Source organism: Balaenoptera borealis (genome assembly GCF_965194805.1).
Source record: "Balaenoptera borealis genome assembly, chromosome: 5".
Lineage (NCBI taxonomy): Eukaryota > Metazoa > Chordata > Mammalia > Artiodactyla > Balaenopteridae > Balaenoptera > Balaenoptera borealis.
The window spans coordinates 81735431-81759370 of NC_138862.1; the positions used below are offsets into that span (position 1 = coordinate 81735431).

At 39.5% G+C, this 23940-nt stretch overlaps 1 long non-coding RNA gene across 2 annotated transcripts in view; it reads right to left on the bottom strand.

The window, feature by feature from the left end:
- The window catches only part of LOC309629224, a 70656-nt gene that overhangs the window by 31475 nt on the left and 15241 nt on the right, over positions 1-23940 (bottom strand). The window contains exon 2 of one of the 2 annotated variants that reach the window (XR_014244931.1): positions 15915-15994. This is a non-coding gene — a long non-coding RNA (uncharacterized lncRNA). Of the gene's footprint in view, positions 1-4885; positions 15995-23940 lie in introns of those variants that run through there. The other variant, XR_014244932.1, reaches the window with a different exon arrangement.

Here is a 23940-nt window from a genome sequence, read left to right on the forward strand (position 1 = left end):
TCTTAGTGGGATATACTCTTAGGACAAAAAAGAAGAAGAAAAAAAACCCCTTAAACTGTTTTCAGTAATCATAATATTTGTGTTAGTGTCAGTACTGTTATTCTAAGACGGTTGTATGTGTGTTGTGGGATAAAGCAAAAGAGTGATTATGTTGGTTTTTCAGTGTGAGAAAAAGGAGAAATAGATTAAGGTAGACAAGGTTATATAAAAATCCTGTAGTCCTGAATCTGAATTGGAAGTATCACTATAAACTCACGATGTATTTTATCATTAAAAAAAGTATCTCCGGGACTTCCCTGGTGGTGCAGTGGTTAAGAATCTGCCTGTCCGGCTTCCCTGGTGGCGCAGTGGTTGAGAATCTGCCTGCCAATGCAGGGGACATGGGTTCGAACCCTGGTCTGGGAAGATCCCACATGCTGCAGAGCAACTGGGCCCGTGAGCCACAATTACTGAGCCTGCGCGTCTGGAGCCTGTGCTCCGCAACAAGAGAGGCCGCGATAGTGAGAGGCCCGCGCACCGCGATGAAGAGTGGCCCCCACTTGCCACAACTAGAGAAAGCCCTTGTACAGAAACGAAGACCCAACACAGCCATAAATAAATAAATAAATAAATAAAATTAAAAAAAAAAAAATCTGCCTGTCAATGCAGGGGACACAGGTTCAAGCCCTGGTCTGGGAAGATCCCACATGCCGCGGAGCAACTAAGCTCGTGCGCCACAACTACTGAGCCTGCACTCTAGAGCCCGCGAGCCACAACTACTGAAGCCCGCCCATCTAGAACCCGTGCTCCACAACAAGAAAAGCCACTGCAATGAGAAGCCCGCACACCACAACCAAGAGTAGCCCCTGCTCACCACAACTAGAGAAACCCCGCGAGCAGCAACGAAGACCCACGCAGACAAAAAAAAAAAAAAAAATTATCTCCTTGGGAATTCCCTGGCAGTGGTTAGGACTCCACGCTTTCACTGCCGAGGCCCAGGTTCAATCCCTGGTTGGGGAACGAAGATCCTGCAAACCTCGCAGCAAGGCCAAAAAAAAAAAAAAAAGTGTCTCCTAGGTATATCCATTGGAAAGGCCTACCTAAAAACAGGCCCAATCAAGCATCAGTGAACACCCTACCCAGACTGTGGTATCCAAAATCCATTTCACACTTAAAGAAACCAGAGCTCTTTGGAGAAATGATTGATTCCATATCTGGGGCAGGAAATATGTGAACTGAGCCTGAAACATGTCAGGAAATCAGAAAGCCATCAAAGGCACCACTGTCCCAAAATGGGACAGTTTCCCAATTGCCCAAATTGTCTATGAGAATAGTAAATGCGATTATTTGAAATACCCCAAATATGTTCACGAGTTCATAATAATCCTTAAAAAAACAAAACAAAACTCGTTGGTCACCTTTGGAAGATGCTAGGGAACCAATTCATTATTTTTAAATCTCGTAATTAAAAAGGGAAAAAAGAGAAAGCATTTATCCCTGCTTTTCCTACACAGATTGTACCTCAGTGTAAATAAACAGTCGATAAGTTTCTTTATAGATGTACTCCAGCTAATAAATAAAGAAGAATGATATAATATTGCCATTTTGCAAACAACGATATAATGGATCTTGGTATTGATCACCAATGACTGCTAACATCACATGAAGAAAGAAAACCAGCTATTATATACCTCCTGATAGAAATATACAACTGCTATTTACATCTTGCTCCTCCCCTTAAAAAAACTGAACCTTAACCTGATCAAGCCTCCAGATCTACCAATTTACGGGAAATAAAGGGGACAGAGAAACATGGTAAACAACACTACAGGGGGCACAATCAACAAAACCCAAAATCCAGACGGAGGAAAATTCTGCAGAATAACTGAATTGCTAGGGAAAAAAAAGAAAAGAAACAGGGGAGGGATATCTGTTAGGGTTCAATCAGGAAATCAAAACTACTTTGTGTGATATAAGGGATTTATTATAGGACTTAGACTTGACATAATTGGAAGGGCTGGTTAAGCCCTCTGTGTTAAGTCAGTTGCCCCTTCATCTGGTGCTGGGCCTGACATCAGGGAGGCTGACGGTTAGGAAGAGCAAAAACAAGCTGGAACCTTTGTCTATGTCTCCAGGGAACCCGTGTTGGTCTCTCACCCACTCCAAGCCTCCAACTTTGATGATGTGGATGATCTACAGAAAAACTAGAGCAATTCTTAAGAGAGCTGCACATAATCCTGATCCACTGACCATTATGTCCATCAGTTAAACTTGAATTTGCCTCTATATTTTTCATTTCATCATTTTTTACTATTAATCAATTTTAAAGCATTTTATACAAGTTCAGTTAAAATGTTACAATTGTCACAAACTTGAAATATGTTGCATTGATAATGATGCCTTTTTCTGAAAGACACACAAAATTGCCTAGTTCACTAAAATTCACTAAAAAGTATCAACAATTTTGCCAACAGCAAATAAAATTATACTAAACTTTGCTTCAACCATACCTGCAACTATATGTTAATCCTCCCATTATGATGATCGTCAAATTGGCCATTGTATACCATGGAACAAAAGAGCAAATGACCTGGTCCTAACCGGTTCATATATTCGTCACACCCCTCTCTCTATGCCCACTCATTGCAACTGGGCAGAAGACTGGTGCAATATGCACAGTTTTTGCTAAGCGCCCATATGACGAACTCCAATGTTTTCTATTCCATTATATTCTAGTATATTCTATTTCATTTAAAAATAAAAAGCTGGTTGAGAGCCACTAACTTGATTTCATAACCTACTAATGGACTGTGGCCGGCAATTTGAAAAACACTGCCCTAGGCTGGGTTATATTTACATTATTAAAGTCCCCTCACCCTGCTTCTTAATGTTTAAATTCAGTTAACTCCTGAGTCTCTGTATCTTTGTCTTTAGTCTCCATGTCTGTGGTTTTTGATTGCCACTGCCTTACAGTGATTTTTCAGTTCAGGGATAGGATGGAAATTCTGAGTGTGGGTGATTTTGTAGATCATGACACGGTTTTCTTCTTCCTTCAAAGAGAAAAGTCAACATGACTAGGCAATAACTCAGTTCGGTTAGATTTCCTCTTATTCAGCATCTCAGGGACAGGTTTTTTTTTTTTAAAGAATCAATTTTATTTATTTATTTTTGGCTGTGTTTGGTCTTCGTTACTCCGTGCAGGCTTTCCCTAGTTGCGTTGAGTGGGGGCTACTCTTCACTGAGCTGCACGGGCTTCTCATTGCAGTAGCTTCTCTTGTTGAGGAGCATAGGCTCTAGGCATGTGAGCTTCAGTAGTTGTGGCATGCGGGCTCAGTAGTTGTTGAGCACAGGCTCTAGAGAGCAGGCTCAGTAGTTGTGATGTACAGGCTTAGTTACTCCGCGGCATGTGGGATCTTCCTGGACCAGGGATTGAACCCGTGTCCCCTGCATTGGCAGGCGGATTCTTAACCACTGCGCCACCAGGGAAGTCCTCAGGGACAGGTCTTAAAGTCATTCTTATCATTTGGTTTCTAAAAGTTATTTCTCCTTTTCTGCTTGCAACTCATAAAACCCTACCTTTTTTTTTCTTTAAACACCTGACAAAGAGATATCTTGAAAAGGTGTGGATGGATATTGTTCTGATTATTCAATTGCTGCATGAAACTGCAATCATTTTACTATGCTTATGGATTCTGTGGGTCAGTTTCAGAGAGGGCCCAGCAGAGATGGCTTGTCTGCTTCACAATGTCTGGGGCCTCAGTGAGAGGAGACTCACATGGCTGGAAGATGGATCACCTGTGGGTTTCTGCACTCGTATGTCTGGTGCCTGGCTGGGATGACTTGGGGCTGGGCTCAATGGGATCTGTCAGCTGGAGTGATTACATGTGGCCTCTCCATGTAACATGGGTTCCTCACAGCATGATGACTGGGCTCTGAGAGGGAGCACTCAGAGAGTGAGCATTCTAGGATAACCTCTGTCAGTGTCATGACCTGGCCTTAGAAGTTACACAGTGTCACTTCTGTCAGACTCTGTGACTGAAGAACTTACAAACCCTCCCCGGATTCAAGAGCATAAATGCTACCTCTTGGGGCAATATTTCAGAACCACCACAGGTGGCTGTCTCTGATGATTTTTGAATGGGATTTTTTTTTTTTTAAAGAGATTAGAGTTTATTTATTTATTTATTTTTGGCTGTGTTCGGTCTTCGTTTCTGTGCGAGGGCTTTCTCTAGTTGTGGCAAGTGGGGGCCACTCTTCATCGCGGTGCGCGGGCCTCTCACTATCGCGGCCTCTCTTGTTGTGGAGCACAGGCTCCAGATGCGCAGGCTCAGTAATTGTGGCTCACGGGCCTAGCTGCTCCGCGGAACGTGGGATCCTCCCAGACCAGGGCTCGAACCCGTGTCCCTTGCATTAGCAGGCAGATTCCCAACCACTGCGCCACCAGGGAAGCCCTTGAATGGGATTTTATGTCTTCTTATTATTCATGCTCAGCTTTCTTTTATTCATTCAACAAACTACTGACTGAGCACCAACCTTACATCAAGCACTGTTTTAAGCACTGAAGATATGAGAAACAAGAGAGATACGATTCCTACCCTCATGGAGCTGATTAAAAGGGGAGAGAGAGAGTAAACAAATAATCACGCAAAGAATGCCACAATATTCGTCTATTCAGCTACATTTTCTTACTTATTCCCTGATGACGATTTCCACATTGTTAGCCTTCTCTATTTCCTATAGACTCCATATTGTTTTTACTTAAACCTTTCTAATCTATGTTCTAGGTCTTTTAGTTTTTCTTGCATTGTTTTTTGTGTTGTTTCCTTTTTTGTTTATTTTTTTGTGTGTGTAAACACCCTGAGATAGAGGTTTCTGGGTTGGTCTTCTTTTTTTTAAATAATTAATTAATTAATTAATTAATTAATTTTTGGCTGCATTGGGTCTTCGTTGCAGCGTGTGGGCTTTCTCTAGTTGTGGCAAGTGGGGGCTACTCTTCGTTGCAGTGCATGGGCTTCTCATTGCGGAGGCTTCTCTTGTTGCAGAGCACAGGCCCTAGGCATGCGGGCTTCAGTAGTTGTGGCATGCGGGCTTCAGTAGTTGTGGCATGTGGGCTCAGTAGTTGTGGCTAGCAGGCTTAGTTGCTCCATGGCATGTGGGATCTTCCCAGACCAGGGATCGAACCTGTGTCCCCTGCATTGGCAGGCAGATTGTTTAAAAAATTAATTAATTAATTAATTTTTGGCTGCCTTGGGTCTTCGTTGCAGCACATGGGCTTTCTCTAGTAGTGGCGAGCAGGGGCTACTCTTGGTTGCAGTGCGTGAGCTTCTCATTGCGGTGGCTTGTCTTGTTGCAGAGCACAGGCTCTAGGCACGTGGGCTTCAGTAGTCGTGGCACACGGGGGCTCAGTAGTGGTGGCACGTGGGCTTAGTTGCTCTGCAGCATGTGGGATCTTCCAGGACCAGGTCTCAAACCCATGTCCCCTGCATTGGCAGGTGGATTCTTAACCACTGCACCACCAGGGAAGTCCTGGTCTTCTTTCTTGATCACTTATTTGCTCAGTGACATTCCCATTTGCATTTTTATTACTTTTCTTGATGTCTTTGGCTCATTTGTTCACCCCCTCCCCCCGCAAATATTATAGGCCTACTGGTTTCAGGCACTGTTCTGAGCACATGGACACAGAACTCAGACACAGCTTTGCCTCAGACAGGAAATGCACTTTACTGAAGGAGCACAGGCTCTGCTGTCAGGCACATCACACCTAGAATTGTAGCTTTATCACTTACTAGTTGGAACCTTACTTGATAAATTATATAGCCCCTTGTCCTCTTTTTTCCTCCTAAGGATGATAATACTACTCACATAACTAAGACAGTGCCTGGAACTTGGTAGAGCCTCAATACGTATTTACTGCCTTTAAATACAGGACTCAGTGGAAAACTAACAGTTAAATCAACACTTTCAATATAGTGTGAAAGGGTTAATACAAAGGGGGTATATATCAGATACTTTGTGAACAGAGAGGTGCCACCTAGCCTAGGCTGGCATCTTGAAAAATTTCCCATAGAATAGTAATTCCCATCTTGGGGTGGGTAGGAGGAAGGAGTACAGAAGCTGCTGAGGGGAATTTCTGAATTGAAGAGCAAAGTCTGAAAAAATACATTCAATATTATAAGGCTATTTTATATTTAGAAAAGTGAAAAAACCTATTGTTTTCATAATTCAAACTACAAGAAGTAAATATAAAATCACCACAGATGGTAGAGATATTCAGAAGATAGATTATATATTCTGCATATCAGCAACTCTCAAAGGGGAATCACCAGAGTGTCAGGGAAGGCTGGTATGGGATGTTTATAGGATGTTTATATATATCACATAGGGGTTTTTTTTTTTTTTTTTTTTTGGCTGCACTGGGTCTTTGTTGCTGAGTGCAGGCTTTCTCTGGTTACAGCAAGCAGGGGCTACTCTTTGTTGCAGTGCATGGGCTTCTCATTGCAGTGGCTTCTCTTGTTGTGGAGCATGGGCTCTAAGTGCACAGGCGTAGTTGCAGCACGCAGGCCCCTGAGCATGTGGGCTTCAGTAGTTGTGGCATGTGGGCTCAGTAGTTGTGGTGCACAGGCTCAGTAGTTATGGTGCACGGACTTAGTTGACCCACGACACGTGGGATCTTACCAGACCAGGGATTGAACCCATGTGCCCTACATAGGTAGGTGGATTCTTAACCAATGGACCACCAGGGAAGTCCAGGGTTATGTTTTTTTAAAAGACTGAGAAACTTTACTATAAGAGCTAGTGACTGAGCCTTGAATAATGAATAGGAATTAGCCAGGTGGAAAAGAGAATTCTGGGCTGTAGGAACAGCCCTCATAAATGGTCAGGGGTGTGACAGAGCTAGGCTAGTTTGAGGACTACAAGTGGTTTTACATGGCTGTGAGTGAGCGGTAGAAGTGAGCACGGAGAAGTTGGCAGGGCCAAATCTTAAAGCACTTGTATGCTCTACAAAAAAAAATAACACTGGAGAGTTTCCTGGTGGTTCAGTGGTTAGGACTCCATGCTCTTACTGCCGAGGCATGCGTGGGAGACCTAGATCCCACAAGCTGCACAGTGAGTCCAGAAAAAAAAAAAAAAGAATAATACTGAAGGCAACTGGGAATCACTGAAGGATTCTGAGGGAGGGAGTGACAAAAGCAGATTTGCTTTTCTAATAGCATCTATAAATTTCCTTCTATAGTCATGATCTTCTTTAATCTCTCAGAAAGTAGCATGTGCAGGCTTATTGACAGTGGCCTGAGTCTTAGCTAGTAACAGTGCTCCTACCATCGTAGATGCCCTCTGTCCCATGCTGACTTTCTCTTTCTCTTAGACATTTCAGTACTTACTGATTGCAGAACTGGATCCAGATATTTGTGCTGTTTTGAAGCTGATCTTAGTGAATTGTTACCTTTGAAGTGTCACTATTTTACATTTTCGGTGAGTTTATCTAGGAAGTTTCCAGTGCTGAGTTTACTAGGAGGTAGCGAGAGGATGTGAACAAAATCTTAGGCTTAGAGGTCCAGTACTTGATTCTGTACCTTGCCCTGTATGACTTTAAGCCACAACCTCTCTGAGCTTCAGTTTCTTCACCTGAAACATGGAACTAATAATAATCCCCGTGTAAAATTGTTCTGTGGATCAGAGAAAATGTTCTCTAAGTGCCTGAATCATAGTAGGTACTCAATGATAGTCAACTTTGTAAATGTTGTCGTGCCCTACCCGTGTGTCTTCAGCACTCATTGTTCCCATGCAACCAACAGCTTCTCACTGCAAGCACCTGTGACTCTCTACTTGAGGGCTTTCTCTTGCCAACTCTTGCTTGGGGCAGGCTGGAAATGCCAAGAAGTTCATGCCCCCAGAAGCAGGCCTTTCAACCAACGATCAATGGGAGTTGATATATTAAAACTTCTTTCTTGTTCCCTAGGACAAACTGAAGCCTATTTTATATATTCTCCTAGAGGTCCCCCGTGGATTGTGACTCAGTTGTTCTCAGTGGTACCTTCTTATTAAAGCACTCTGTATTGGCTTCTTTCCCTTCTCAGTCTCACTTCTCTATGCCCCTCCCAGTGATCACCTCCCATATAAACTACTTGGCACTCAAATCCTTGTCTCATGATCTGCTACTGGGGAACCAAAGTGAAGGCAATGGTAGCTATTATTCATTCATTCATTAGTTATTGAGTGCAATGTGTCAGGCACTGTTTCTTATTACTGCTCTATCTTCCTATAAACTGCTACACCTAGGATTCCTGGTTTTTTGAATTTTTAACAATTATATTATTAAAAAATTAAAGGAAAAATTTAAGGGAAATTATTTCCCATAAACTCACCAGCAGAGCACAAAAGCTCTTTTTATTTCTTCCTATTTGCTTCCATTTTTAATACATGTGTGCACATTTATTATAGTCGCAATTGTAGGTGCAATCTAGTATTCTGTGTTTTACTTTTCCATTTAGCTTCCTACCATATTCATTTTCTCTAGGCTTCAAAATTTACACTTTAATTGCTGCATTATATTCCACTACCCTATTGTAGGACATTGTGATGGTTAATTTTATGTGTCAACTTCACGGGGCCATAGAGTGCCCAGATATTTGCTCAAATATTATTTTGAGTGTTAATGTGCTTGGATGAGATTAACATTTCAATTGGTCAATGGACTAAAACAGACTGCCCTCTCTAATGTACGTGGGCCTCATCCAATCTGTTGAAGGCCTGAATAGAACAAAAACGCTGACCCTACCCTAAGTAAGAGAGTATTCCATCTGCCTGACTGCCTTCAAACTAGGACTTTGCCTTTTTCCTGCCTTCAGACTCAAACTGAAACTTCAGCTCTTCCTGGGTCTACAGCTTGCCAACTCGCTCTGCAGATTTTGGGACGTGTCAGCTTCCATAACTGCATGAGCCAATTCCTTATAATAAATCTCTTTACACACACACACACACACACACACACACACACACACACATTCTCTCTCTCTGTCTCTCCTTCTCCCTCCCCTCCCCCTTTCTCTCTCAGTTCTATTTCTCTGGAGAATTCCAATAGAGGCATGGAGATTCTTTTTTATTTTTTCCAAATGTGGCTAGTACTACACATCAAGTCTTTATGCCATAATCTATTTTTTGTTTTTGATTTTATGAGCAATACATGAACATTGTACAAACTGAAAAGATTTTCCTTCCTGCACAATGAAACTCACTGTTACAGACTTCTTGTACATCCTTTCAAGAAGTACACTATGCCTATATGACACAAATGACAGCATACTCCCCACACTGTTCTGTGCTTTTTCCATTCAATAATACACCTTGGTCTTCTTTCATGCCAGCAAACACTGCTTCAGTGCTTCTGACAGGCTTGTTCCCTCAGCTCCCCTTGCTGCAATTTTTTTGTGATAGCATCTCCCCAGCGTAGGAACTCTCTCCCTCTCAGTATCTGCCTTCTCTGCTCATTCATTTAGTCACTCTTTTAGCCACTTGTCAAATGTTTACTAAGCATTTACTCTGTGCTGGCACTGAGCCAGGCCATGGATAGAATGGTGAGCAAAACAGGCCATGTCCCTGCCCTCATGGAGCTGAGTCTAGGGAAACAGAAGTAATGGACCAAAAATTTCAGAGAAGTTAGGTGAGTGAATTAATGAAGGATGTTTGGGGTGCAAGGGACCACTACACAGGAGGGAGAACCTGGCCCAGAAAGGCTTTCTTCAGGTCTTGCTGAGACCTGAAGAATGAGAAGGAGTTAGCCTAGTGAAGGACTGTGGGAAAGGTATCCCTGGCAGATGACAAGAGAGGGAGACGGCAGGAGAGGGAGCAAGAAGGGAAGAGGAGAAAGCTAAATATAGAGAATGCTAGTGGGCTGGAGAAATAAGTCTAGCAAATTTGGCAGGTCCAGGCCACGGAGGTCTCATGGATTTTGTGCTGGGGCAAAGGGAAACCAAGGAAGGGTCTACTTTTTGTTAATTCCTGCAGTGTGATGTTTCTCTGTTCCTCCTTTTCTTTTAGATATTTGAATACTTTTAACCTATTGACTTTTTCACTATATTTTCTGCATTATTTATTAGTGCTTGTCCTGGGGATTACTGAAGGCATCCTTAAGTATTGAAGAAGACATAAATAAATGGAAAGATATTCCATTCTCATGAATTAGAGGAATTAATATTGTTAAAATGTTCACACTACCCAAAGTAATCTACAGATTTAATGCAATCCCTATCAAAATTCCTATGGCATTTTTTACAGAAATAGAAGAAATAATCCTAATATTTGTATGGAACCACAAAAGACTCTGAACAGCCAAAGCAATCTTGAGAAAGAAGATCAAAGCTGGAGGCATCACATTCCAGATTTCAAATTATATTACAAAGCTATAGTAATCAAAACAGTATGACGTTGGCATAAAAACAGATCCCACTGATCAATGGAACAGAATAGAGAGCACAGAAATACATGGTAAATTAATTTACAACAAAAGAAGTAAAAATACACATTGGAGACAGGGTAGTTCCTCAACAAATGGTGTTGGGAAAACTAGATAGTCACATGCCAAAGGATAAAACTGAACCCCTATCTTACACCACACCCAAAAATCAACTCAAAATGGATTTAAAAGGTTCTGTACAGTGAAGGAAACCATTAACAAAATGAAAAGGCAACCTATGGAATGGGAGAAAATTTTTGAAAATCATATATCTGATAAAGGGTTAATATCCAAAATACATAAAGAATTCATACAGCTCAATAGCAAAAAGAAATCTGATTTTAAGATGGGCAGAGGAGCTCAATAGACATTTTTCCAAAGAAGATATACAAATAGCCAACAGGTACATGAAAAGGTGCTCAACATCACTAATCATCAGGGAAATGCAAATCAAAACCACATAAGAGGGCTTCCCTGGTGGTGCAGTGGTTGAGAATCTGCCTGCCAATGCAGGGGACACAGGTTCGAGCCCTGGTCTGGGAAGATCCCACATGCCACAGAGCAGCTGGGCCCGTGAGCCACAATTACCGAGCCTGCGTGTCTGGAGCCTGTTCTCCGCAACAAGAGAGGCCGCGATAGTGTAAGGCCCGTGCACCGCGATGAAGAGTGGCCCCCGCTTGCCGCAACTGGAGAAAGCCCTCGCACAGAAACAAAGACCCAACATAGACAAAAATAAATAAAGTAAATAAAATTAAAAAACATAAAAGATAGCATCATGTAATGGCAATTCTAAAAAAAAAAAAAAAACCACATAAGATATCATCTCATACCTATTTAGTATAGCTATTATCAAAAAGACAAGAAATAACAAGTGTTGGCAAGGATGTGAATAAAAGGGAACCCTTGTGCACTGTTGATAAGAATGTAAATTGGTGTAGCCACTATGTAAAACAGTATGCAGGATCCTCAAAATGTTAAAAATAGAACTACCATATGATCCAATGAACTACCATATGATCCAATTCTACTTCTGGGTATTTATCCAAAGGAAACTAAATCACTATCTTGAAAAGATACCTGCACCCCATTTTCCTTGCAGCATTATTTATAATAGCCAAGACATGGAAACAACCTAAATATCCATTGATGGATGAATGGATAAAGAAAAAGTGGTGTGCATGTATATACACATACACACACACACACTCACTCACACAAAGAGGAATATTATTCAGCCATAAAAAGAATGCAATCTTGCCATTTGCAACAACATGGATAGACTTTGAGGGCATTATGCTAAATGAAATAGGTCAGACATATTTCTGTCTTTTAAAGATAAAATTTCCCCTTTATCTTTTTTCAGCAGTTTGACTACAGTGCTTCTAAGCATGGTTTTCTTTATATCTACACTATTTCATTTCACTGACTTTCTTTCATCTGTAAATGTATATCTTTCACCAAATATAGGAATATATTAATACATTAAAAGGATTATATGCAAAGACTAATATAGGAATACACTAATACATTAAAAGGATCATACACCATGATCAAGTGGGATTTATCCCAGGGATGCAAGGATTTTTCAATATCTGCAAATCAATCAATGTGATACACCAGATAAACAAATTAAAGCATAAAAACCGGGGCTTCCCTGGTGGTGCAGTGGTTGAGAATCTGCCTGCCAATGCAGGGGGACACGGGTTCGAGCCCTAGTCTGGGAAGATCCCACATGCCGCAGAGCAACGAAGCCCGTGCGCCACAACTACTGAGCCTGTGTGTCTGGAGCCTGTGTTCCGCAGCAAGAGAGGCCGCGAGAGTGAGAGGCCCGCGCACCGCGATGAAGAGTGGCCCCCACTTGCCGCAACTAGAGAAAGCCCTTGCACAGAAACGAAGACCCAACACAGCCAAAAATAAATAAATAAATAAATAAAAGAATAAAAACCGTATGATCATCTCAATAGATGCAGAAAGAGCTTCTGATAAAATTCAACATTCACTTATGATAAAAACTCTCCAGAAAGCAGGCATAGAGGGAACATACTTCAACATAAAAAAAGGCCATATATGACAAACCCACAGCTAACATCAGACTCAATGGTGAAAATCTGAAAGCATTTCTTCTAAGATCAGGTACAAGACAAGGATGCCCGCTGTCGCCACTTTTATTCAACATAGTTTTGGAAGTCCTAGCCACAGCAATCAGTGAGGAAAAAAGAAATAAAACGGATCCAAATTAGAAGGGAAGAAGTAAAACTGTCACTGATTGCAGATGACACGATACTATACATAGAAAAATTTTAAAATGCCACCAGAAAACTACTAAAGCTCATCAATGAATGTGGTAAAGTTTCAGGATACAAAATTAATATACAGAAACCTGTTGCATTTCTATACACTAACAACGAAGTATCAGAAAGAGAAATTAAGGAAACAATCCCATTTACCAACACATCAAAAAGAATAAAATACCTAGGAGTAAACTTACCTAAGGAGGCAAAAGACCTGTACTCCAAAAACTATAAGACACTGGTGAAAGAAACTGAAGATGACACAAACAGATGTAAAGATATACCATGTTCTTGGATTGGAAGAATGAATATTGTTAAGATGACCATACTACCCAAGACAATCTACAAATTCAATGTAATCCCTATCAAATTACCAATGGCATTTTTCACAGAACTAAAACAAAAAATTTTTAAATTTGTCTGGAAACACAAAAGACCCTGAATAGCCAAAACAATCTTGTACTTTTTTTTTTTTTTTGGCCACGCTGCATGGCTTGTGGGATCTTAGTTCCCTAACCAGGGATTGAACCTGGGCCCACGGCAGTGAAAGTGTCATGTCCTAACCACTGAACTACCAGGGAATTCCCAACAAAACAATCTTGAGAAAGAAGAACAGAGCTCGAGGAATCATGCTCCCTGATTTCAGACTATACTACAATGCTACAATAATCAAAAGAGTATGGCACTGGCACAAAAACAGACACATAGATCAATGGAACTGGATAAGGAGCCCAGAATTAAACTGATACATTTATGCTCAATTAATCTATGACAACGGAAGAAAGAATATACAATGGAGAAAAAACAGTCTCTTCAATAAGTGGTACTGGGAAAATCAGACAGCTACATGTAAAAGACTAAAATTAGAACATTCTCTAACACCATATACAAAAATAAACTCAAAATGGATTAAAGGCCTAAATGTGAGGCTGGATACTATAAAACTCCTGGAGAAAAACATAGGTAGAACACTCTGACATAAATCAAAGCAATTTTTTTTGGATCCATCTCCTAAAGCAAGAGAAATAAAAACAAAAAGAAACAAATGGGACCTAATTAAACTTAAAAGCTTTTGCACAGCAAAGGAAACCATCAACAAAACAAAAAGTCAACCTATTGAGTGGGAGAAAATATTTGCAAATGATATGACCAATAAGGGGTTAAAATCCAACACATATAAACAGCTCATACAACTCAAATCTAAAAAACCAAACAACCCAATTAACAAATGGGCAGAAGAACTGAATAGACATTTTTCCAAAGAGGAAATACAGATGGCCAACAGGCACATGAAAAGATGCTCAACATGGCTAATCATCAGAAAAATGCAAATCAAGACCACAATGAGGGAGGGGCAATATTGCAGTAGCAGATTAAGAGGTACAAACTATTATATATAAAATAAGCTAAAAAAAAAAAAAAGATCACAATCAGGTATCACTTCACACCTGTCAGAATGGCTATCATCAAAAAGAACACAAGTAACAAATGTTGGCAAGGATGTGGAGAAAAGGGAACCCTCATACACTGTTGGTAGGAATGTGAGTTAGTGCAGCCACTGTGGAAAACAGTATGGTGGTCTCGCAAAAAACTAAAAATAGAACTACCATATGACCCAGCAATTCCACTTCTGGGTATATATCCGAAAAAAACCAAAAACACTAATTTGAAAAGATACATGCGCCCCAATGTTAATGGCAGCATTATTCCAAGTATATTATTGCCACTATATGTAAGCAACCTGGGCCCATCCACAGATGAATGGACATAGAAGACATGATATAGGACTTCCCTGGTGGTCCAGTGGTTAAGACTCCGTGCTTCCAATGCAGGGGGCATGGGTTCAATCCCTGGTTGGGGAAGTTCTGCATGCCGCATGGCATGGCCAAAAAAATTAAAAAATTAAAAGATAAGAAGATGTTATATATATATATACACACACACACACACACACACACACACACAATGTAATACTACTCAGCCATTAAAAAAGAATGAAATTTTGCCATTTGCAGCAACATGGATGGATTTGGAGGGCATTATGCTAAGTGAAATAAGTCAGACAGAGAAAGACAAACATTGTATGATATCACTTATATGTGGAATCCAAAAAATACAACAAAGTAGTGAATAAAACAAAAAAGAAACAGACTCATACATAGACAACAAATTAGTGGTTAACAGTGGGGAGAGGGAAGGGGGAGGAGCAACATAAGCATAGGGGAGAAAAAAAGGGTTATTATGGGAATATATAAAATCATGTGTGTGAAACTTTTGAAAATGGTAAAGCACTACAGAATTTAAAGAATCTTTCATTCAATAAAAAAATTACTTTCACTGGATATGGAAAAAATACGTTGTTTACTCATTCTCTCTTCCCTCTGATAACACACACATTGGACTTTTTATATTGTCCCATAAGTCCTTGGAGCTCTTAATTATTTATTTTTCAGTATTTTTTTCTCTTTGTTCTTCAGATTGGATATTCAAGCTCACTGGGTCTTTCCTCTGTTATCCAAAATTTACTGTCAAATCCACCCAGTGAATTTTTTATTTCAGATATTGTATGTTTCAGTTCTAGAATTTCCATTTAGTTCTTTTTTATAGTCCTTATCTTTTTACTCATTGTGAGCATATTTTCTTTACTTCCTTGAACATGATTATAATAGTTTTGAATCCCTGTATGCTAATTTCAACATTTGTGTCTTCTCACCATTGGTCTCTGTTGATTGTCTTTTCCCTTGAGAATGGATCTTCAAACTGTATCCTGGACCTTGTAAATGCTATGTTGTAGAGATTCTGGATTTTGTTATATTTTGAGTGTGTGTGTTTTAACCAGCAACTAATTTGATTGAACTTGAACTGTAAACGCTATCTCTTGAATGGTTGCTCAAATGTCAATTCAATTCTTTTGTTCTTAGCTCAAGTCTGTCTGATGCATATGTATGTGGTTCAGGAGTCAACCTGAGATTTGGCCAGAGTTTATACACAGAATTAAGAGTACTCCCTCTGTGACTCTCTCCTTCCTGAGATTCCACTCTCCCCTCTACAGCACCTGGGGTTTCCTTCAACATTATCCTGTGGTGCTTTACACAAGAAAGACAGCAAACATTCTCTCTGTTTTAGTTACTCCATGCAGTGCTGACTGAGGCTTCTCTTAATTCAAAAAGCTTTGAAAATGAATAACTTACCCTGATGTCCCTTTTTTTCTTGAGTGTTGACTCCTCTCCAAAATCTCTGTGCTTTTGTATTTTGTCCAGTTTATAGTAATCTGTGGGAAGATTGAGTCTGTTAGGAGTTACTCAACCAAACACTTATGGACTATTCTTATTTTGAATCATATGCTTAGGATAATTATCAGGATTGTGACTTATGAAAAAAAAGTGTAAAATTTTCATGTTTCATATTTTTCATTTCTTATTAAATATTAATGAATATTTAGAGAGACTCCTTTAAATTTGTTTCTTTTTTCATTGCTTTGGCTGAAATAGTTGATCTAATATTTTATTTTCTTTGATTTTTCTCTCCTACAATTAATTTACTTTCTGGAAGTTTCATTTAGCATATGCTTGCTTTAAATAAAGATTCATATTTAAAAAAAGACATAGTGTTAACATTTATTTTAAATTGTGGAGGACAGAACATAGGAGAAGATATTTCTATCTGTCTGAATTCTCATCCTAGGTAAGCAGATGCCCTAGGATGCTGGGCCATAGAAAAGAACATTCTATACTTATTAAAAACTAAATTATAGAAGAATATTTAGTGATTTGTAAAACAGTTCATGGTATACTGCAAAATACAGCTGATTAAAAGAAGTATGATCTCATTTGTTAAAAAAAAAAAAAAAAAAGGTGGGGAGGGTATAAATGTGGGATCAGTGGTTGGACTCCACAGGTACAGTCCACAGACTAAGTCATAGTTCTCTAAAGCTCACACAAGGTGCCCATGGTGACTTGGTCTCAGAGCCTTCCAGCTCCATCCTCAAAGGTTGTTGAGCCTAGAACCCTCTACCCTTTACATCCACACACTTGCTGTGGCCTCATGATGGGCAGAATGTGTTTCCATGTCGCAAAAGAAAAGAACTTCCTTCTAAATTCTGGAGACCAGAATTTCTTCTCTTTTCCTCCTTGTTCATCCCTACTCTGGGGCCCACATCAATTGTTTTTCCCAACCCTAGACTTGAGAGATTTTGGGTTTGTGTTCCTTTTTTCCTCAGAATGCCATGCATTTCTATGTGAACTTCTCCCTCCCCATTTGAGACTAGCTCTCATACCAAGTGATGAGGCAGTTTGCATTAAATAAAAGGCCTTTTTATACCCTTTAACCAGGTGGTGAGAACCTGTAGACCCTACATTTGCATTACCAAATTTGGACTTACACTGACATATCAAGAGATTCAGTTTTGTTACTTAATACAAACATCTTTATGTTTCATATCAATCAGCCATAATAATTCTACATAAAATGTAACAATCCACAATCCAATAACCTAAAACCATAATCATTTATTTTTCACTATGTATTTTCAGATTGGCTGAAATTTAAGCTTTAATCAGAAGGTTGGGTCTATGTTCGTCTACTATTTCTCATTCTCCTTGGACCAGAGCTTACTCAAAATATACTATTCACATGGCAAGAGGTAGTAGTACAAACAGAAAAGGCCCAATTTTACCAGCCCATTTTAAGCCTTCCCTTTCATTATTTTCACCCTCAACCCACTGGCCAAAGCAAGTCATATGCCTAAGCCCAAAATCAAGGTGCTCGGAATACATTCTATCCATCATAAGGCCATAGCAAGGGGTGAATGTAAAATACTCCTACAGGACAGTGAATAATTGGGACCAATAATTCAATCTATCACACTTAGAGTACCATATTTGTGGGTTTTTTACACATGGTTTTCCAATTTAAGTAGGAGTCACTAGCTATTAGAGCAGACTTTATGAGCAAATAGCCTTGGGTTTGGATCTTTACTCCAACACTTTGCTGGCTATGAGAACCTGAGAAAATTACCTCATCTCTCTGAATCATGGTTCCCCATAAATCATCCACAATTCCATCACCCAGATTTAAACCCTGTAAATATTTTGGTGTGTTAATTTTTTCTAAGCATATATTAATTTTCCCCACAAATTTGGAATAATATAATGTTTAAAAAAATTCTACTTCAAAATAGTGTTTTGCCAGATCATAAAAAATTTTTGAAAGAACAAATTTTTTCTACTCCCCTCCTCAGTTCCTGTCAGAGTTCAGGTCCTGGTGGTGGTAGAGGAGGGGATGTCTCAGACTGTGCTCATGCCAGAACCACATGGAAACCTTGGTAAAAATATGGATTATAAAGTCCCCCAGGCTTGCAAAGACAGAAACCGTGGAGCTGGGCCTCTGGGGTAAGACCCTTCCCCATTCTGGGCTTATTTTCATAGGCAATGGATGGGGTTAAATTCCTAAAGGGACCCAAGCCATTCTGGCTTTCCATCTTGGAAGTCATGGACACTCAGAATGATTATCCAAATGTTTTAAACTGACTGCCAGTTCAGGAAAAAGCATACTTTTTTAAATGCTGCATAATTTTTATCATATGGATGTCACAATTTATTTTCCTTTTGCTGGGCATTCAGGTTGTTTTCAATCTGTCACTATCTCAAATAAATAATGTTGTAATAAACATGCATAAATCTTTGACCACGTTTATGATTATTTCCAGTGGAAAGATTCCTAGAAATGTGATCCCTGAAGCAAAGGGTAGAAACATTTTGAAGGCTCCTGACAAGTACTATATTGCCAAATTTCTTGACAGAAAGGTTATACTAATTTATTCTCAAACTAGCATAATCTTTAGAAGGAGTTAATGCTTTTAGATGAAACTCCAAAGTGATTGTTTTCACTTAGAGTGAGAATGTGAAACTGTCACAGAATAGAACAAATGTGGAACACTTAAATATAAATTTCTTTTAAAAAGTAAAGTTGGAGGAAGCAATAAAATTTTTGGATATGAAAGATGATCTAATTTTCTTTAAATATGCTAAAAAATGGTGTCCTATAGAATAGCGCTCACAGAAAGCAAACCGCAAGGCTAAGGAAACCTTGCAAATAATCTTCAGAGATTTCCAGGTAAAGAAAAATCTGAATGATAGATGGAAGAGAAAACAGGAAATAAACCAAAATTTCTGCCAATTCACTTCTAAGAGAGGAAAAGAAACAAAAAGACAAAATGAGTTCAAGCTAGAAAATAACATAAGAACAATATAGAGGGGTTTAAGAGACATATTGAAGGGAGAAATATTAGGGGGAAATGCCTGTGTTCTAATCAAAATACTGGAGACACACAGAGGTGATCCTACAAGACTTTGAAATCACTCCTTAAACTGACACTGATGTAGAGGGTGAAAACACTGAAGATGAAGCTAGCAGTGGTGCTCAGGGGGCAGCCTATAGACCCCCCCCAGCCCCCCCCAATCAGCTAACCCAAATGTCATCTGGGCTCTGCTAGCCCTGTCATCTCTAGATCAGATGGGCTTAAGCTCCACTGTGCCCAGCCAAGGTCCATAGCTCTACCAAGCCTTCTGCTGATTTATGAGGGTATATTGTTTGGAGGGCCTTTCTGCCTCCCAGCTCTGGCTGGCTTTCCTAAGACCATCTCTGTTGCCCAATGTGGCCATATGGTTCCTTACTCCTCTTCCAACAAACCTCCACTCACGGAGACCATTAGTGTGTTCAAGTTCTCTAAGACATGTGGGTCTTGGGGAAGGGTCACATTGCCCATTAAGCCACAAAGCACTTAAAATTACATTTTAGGCTTCCTGGTTCATAAATGTCCTTTTGATCGTTCCTTACTGGAGGTTTCTCACTGGCTTTTACCCCATGCGGGGCCTTTACTCTGGCAATCTCTTAGCCACTCCCCTCCTCTTCTCACTCCTCCACCCTATAAAGAGCACCTTCTCCCCAACCCAGCCCCCAAGAAAAATTAATTTCCTGCTTCTGCAAGTGCAGCCTTTTGGTTCTTTTTGGTTGCCTGAGCCCTAGCCAGCCCTTATGCCCTAGGGGCTTATGATGGTATTTCCTGAAACAAAGACAGCTACTTTCCCAAGAATAATTCTGCTAATAGATCCGACCACTGAAAGACACCCTTACAAGGTGATTAGAACCAGCATTCTGCCTTCAGCAGGTAATTGAGAGTCAGAGATTAAGTGAATTGCCCCAAATTCATTAAAGTGAAGTAGTAAGGAGGACTAGACTCCAGGTTTTCTATTTCTAAAGCTGTGCCTTTTCCACATCAAATTTACGTTAACCCCGTGATGGTGGCCATTCTTTTGTTTCTGATACGAGTTAATAACTTACTTCAGAAAGCCTGCTTTGGTTTCTTATCAAAAGCAGCATCTTTGTCACCGTTCTTTGTGCCTTTTGTTTTGGGCAACAGTTTTTAGGAGTAACTGAGTTGGACAATTCAAAATTCTTTACTGCTGGATTAAGAAAGTCAGAGAACCGTTAGAGTGAATAGTATCATTAACCTGTAGATACAGTAACTACCCCCTCAACCTTACCTCCTTCCTTTCTCTCAGAAAAGACAGACCAGATGAAAAATCTTAAATAGAACTGGGTATAATGCTAGTTTTAAAATTGAATCATATTTCCCACTGACTTCCATTATTAATTTGATCATGTCTTATCACAGAAAAAAGTTTTGCCTGTAAGACAAATAACATTTAAGACAGCAATAAGATTTCATAAACTAGTCTTTTAAAAAATAATTCAAGGGACTTCTCTGGTGGCACAGTGGTTAAGGATCTGCCTGCCAATGCAGGGGATACGGGTTCAAGCCCTGGTCCGGGAAGATCCCACATGCCTCAGAGCAACTAAGCCCTTGTGCCACAACTACTGAGCCTGCGCTCTAGAGCCCATGAGCCACAACTACTGAGCCCGTGTGCTGCAACTACTGAAGCCCGCGTGCCTAGAACCTGTGCTCGGCAACAAGAGAAGCCACCGCAATGAGAAGCCCACGCACCGCAACGAAGAGTAGCCCCCGCTCACTGCAACTAGAGAAAGCCTGTGTGCAGCAACGAAGACCCAACGCAGCCAAAAATAAATAAATAAATAAATTTTAAAAATAATAATTCAAACTAAGCCACAAAGTACAGTTACTTTACTGAACCAAAACCAAATTGGTACTTTATGAAGCTTCACAAACTCTCCCTCTCCAGACGGAAGCACAGTAAAAAAGATGCTACCTGTCATCCTGCCTGTTCCATTCAGTCATCTGAGTCCAGCATGAGTCCAGGATAAATTCCCTTGGAGACTGCGGCAGGAGTTAGCTATTTATTTCATTGACCTGGTGGAGGCTGCTAATAGCTGTTGTTTGTTCTTTTTAAAACAGCAACAAAGATAAAAAAATTTTTATAAGCAGCTGCATGTGTGTTATTTAAAACTGTCCATCTGAATAATGGCAAACTTCTGACAAAAACCACAAATTTTGTTTTGGCATGGTACTTATAGAGCTGTTCTTTTTGACAGTAATCAGATAATCAGATCAGCTGCTTCTGAAGACCACTTCTGGTCTTGTGAAAAATGTCTTTCATGTAAAGGAGGGTGATTTTTTTTTTAAAAAAGATGATCCAGGAGGGTATATATCCAATTTGTCTAAAACAGGGAAAAGATTACATAGGTAAATGAAAAAATTAGAGGTGCCTGGGATATAAAAATAGATATCTCCCATTAAAATCAGAATTGAATGTACCCATTATAATATCAGTGGTCACTGGTTTTTTAAGATTTAGAAAAGAAAATCTCAAAAACCAATTACCAGATGTGGTAATGATCCTAAAACAAATTACTGCGGCAAATGGCATCTTGTTCAATATGGTGGTGACTATAGGAATTTCATAAAAACATATAACTTCTCTGAGGATTATTCAGTTGCAAAATACAGTAATATTTTCAGCCATGCCTCCTTCCTCTTCTCAGAAATGTTGTAAGAACCAGAGGTAATTTCTCTGGCTTTGAACAAAAGGACTCACCAGTTTTATTTTACCTTGTACTAGGCAGTTATTTATTGTGCCTTCTCTATCAACATTACCAGAAAATACCAACAATGCTGGACTTCTAGAAATTCTGCTTAGGTTTATTTTAAAGTCATGTAATAAGTTTAATACTTTATTTGGGCAAAACTGCTAATTAACAACTCTGGTTTGGTGATAATAGGTCTATTTCTTCCTTTGACACTCTCCCCTATCTCCACTTCCCCCCTTGCTTTTTGTGTATTTGGTAGAGAAAAGGTTAAAACTAAATTTATATTGGTACAACCACTATGGAGAACAGTATGGAGGTTCCTTAAAAAACTAAAAATGAACTACCATATGATTCAGCAATCCAACTCCGGGGCATATATCCAGAGAAAACCATAATTCGAAAAGATTCATGCATCCCAATGTTCATTGCAGCACTATTTACAATAGCCAAGACATGGAAGCAACCGAAATGTCCACCAACAGAGGAATGGATAAAGAAGATGTGGTACATATATACAATGGGATACTACTCAGCCATAAAAAACACCAAAATAATGCCATTTGCAGCAACATGGATGGACCTAGAGATTATCATACTAAGTGAAGTAAGTCAAAGACAAATATCATATGATATCACTCATATGTAGAACCTAATTTTAAAATGATATAAATGAACTTATTTACAAAATAGAAACAGACTCACAGATTTCAAAAACAAACTTATGGTTACCAAAGGGGAAACGTGGTGGCGAGGGATAAATTAGGAGCTCGGGATTAACATACACACACTACTATATATAAAATAGATAACCAACAAGGACCTACTGTATAGCACAGGGAACTCTACTCAATATTCTGTAATAATCTATATGGGATAAGAATCTGAAAAAAATGAATATATGTGTATGTATAACTGAATCACTTTGCTGTACATCTGAAACACAACATTGTAAATCAACTATACTCCAATAAAATAAAAAAAAGAATATGAACTTATGTTCTTTGATATAGAAAGATGTCTACAAAATATTAAGAAAAAGGATGTTAACAAAAGAAAAAGGATGTTATAAAATAACAGGCATGTATGTTGTACAAAATTGGCTTGTATAAAATTACGTGTGTGTGTTTCCGATACATTTATGACTTAGGTATTGGGTTGGCCAAAAAGTGCCTTTGGCTTTTAAGTAAAAATAAAAGACATTTTTCATTTTCACCAAGAACTTTATTGAACGACGTATTCATCCTTTTGTTCCTTCTGCCATTTTTCAGGCAACTTCATAATTCAGTCTTCCCGAAAAATCTTATCTTTTTGAGCAAAGAACTGTTCCAGGTGCCTTTTACAGTCTTCCAGGGAATTGAAATTTTTTCCATTAAGAGAATTTTGTAAAGACCTAAATAAATGGAAATCCGAAGGTGCAACATCTGGTGAATACGGCGGATGAATCAGAACTTCCCAGCCAAGCTGTAACAGTTTTTGCCTGGTCATCAAAGAAACATGCAGTCTTGCATTATCCTGATGGAAGATTATGTGTTTTCTGTTGACTAATTCCGGATGCTTTTTGTCAAGTGCTGCTTTCAGTTGGTCTAACTGGGGGCAGTACTTGTTGGAATTAATCATTTGGTTTTCTGGAAGGAGCTCATAATAGAGGACTCCCTTCCAATCCTACCACATACACAACAACACCTTCTTTGGATAAAGACCAGCCCTTGGTGTGGTTGGTGGTCGTTAACTTCGCTTGCCCCACGATCTCTTCCATCCCACATTATTGTACAGTATCCACTTTTCATTGTCCATCACAATTTGTTTTAAACACAGAATGTTTTCGTTACATTTAAGTAGAGAATCGCATGCAGAAATATGGTCAAGAAGGTTTTTTTCACTTAATTTATGTGGAACCCAAACATCAAAGCAATGAACATAACCAAGCTAGTGCAAATGATTTTCAGCGCTTGATTTGGATATTTTGAGTATGTCAGCTATCTCTGCGTGGTATAATGTTGATTGTTCTCAGTTAATGTCTTGATTTGATCGCTATCAACTTCAACTGGTCTATCTGACTGTGGAGCATCGTCCAGCGAGGAATCTCCAGCGTGAAACTTCGCAAACCACTTTTGACATGTTCAATCAGTCACAGCACCTTCTCCATATACTGCACAAATCTTTTTTTGTGTGTTTCAGTTGCATTTTTACCTTTCTTGAAATAATAAAGCA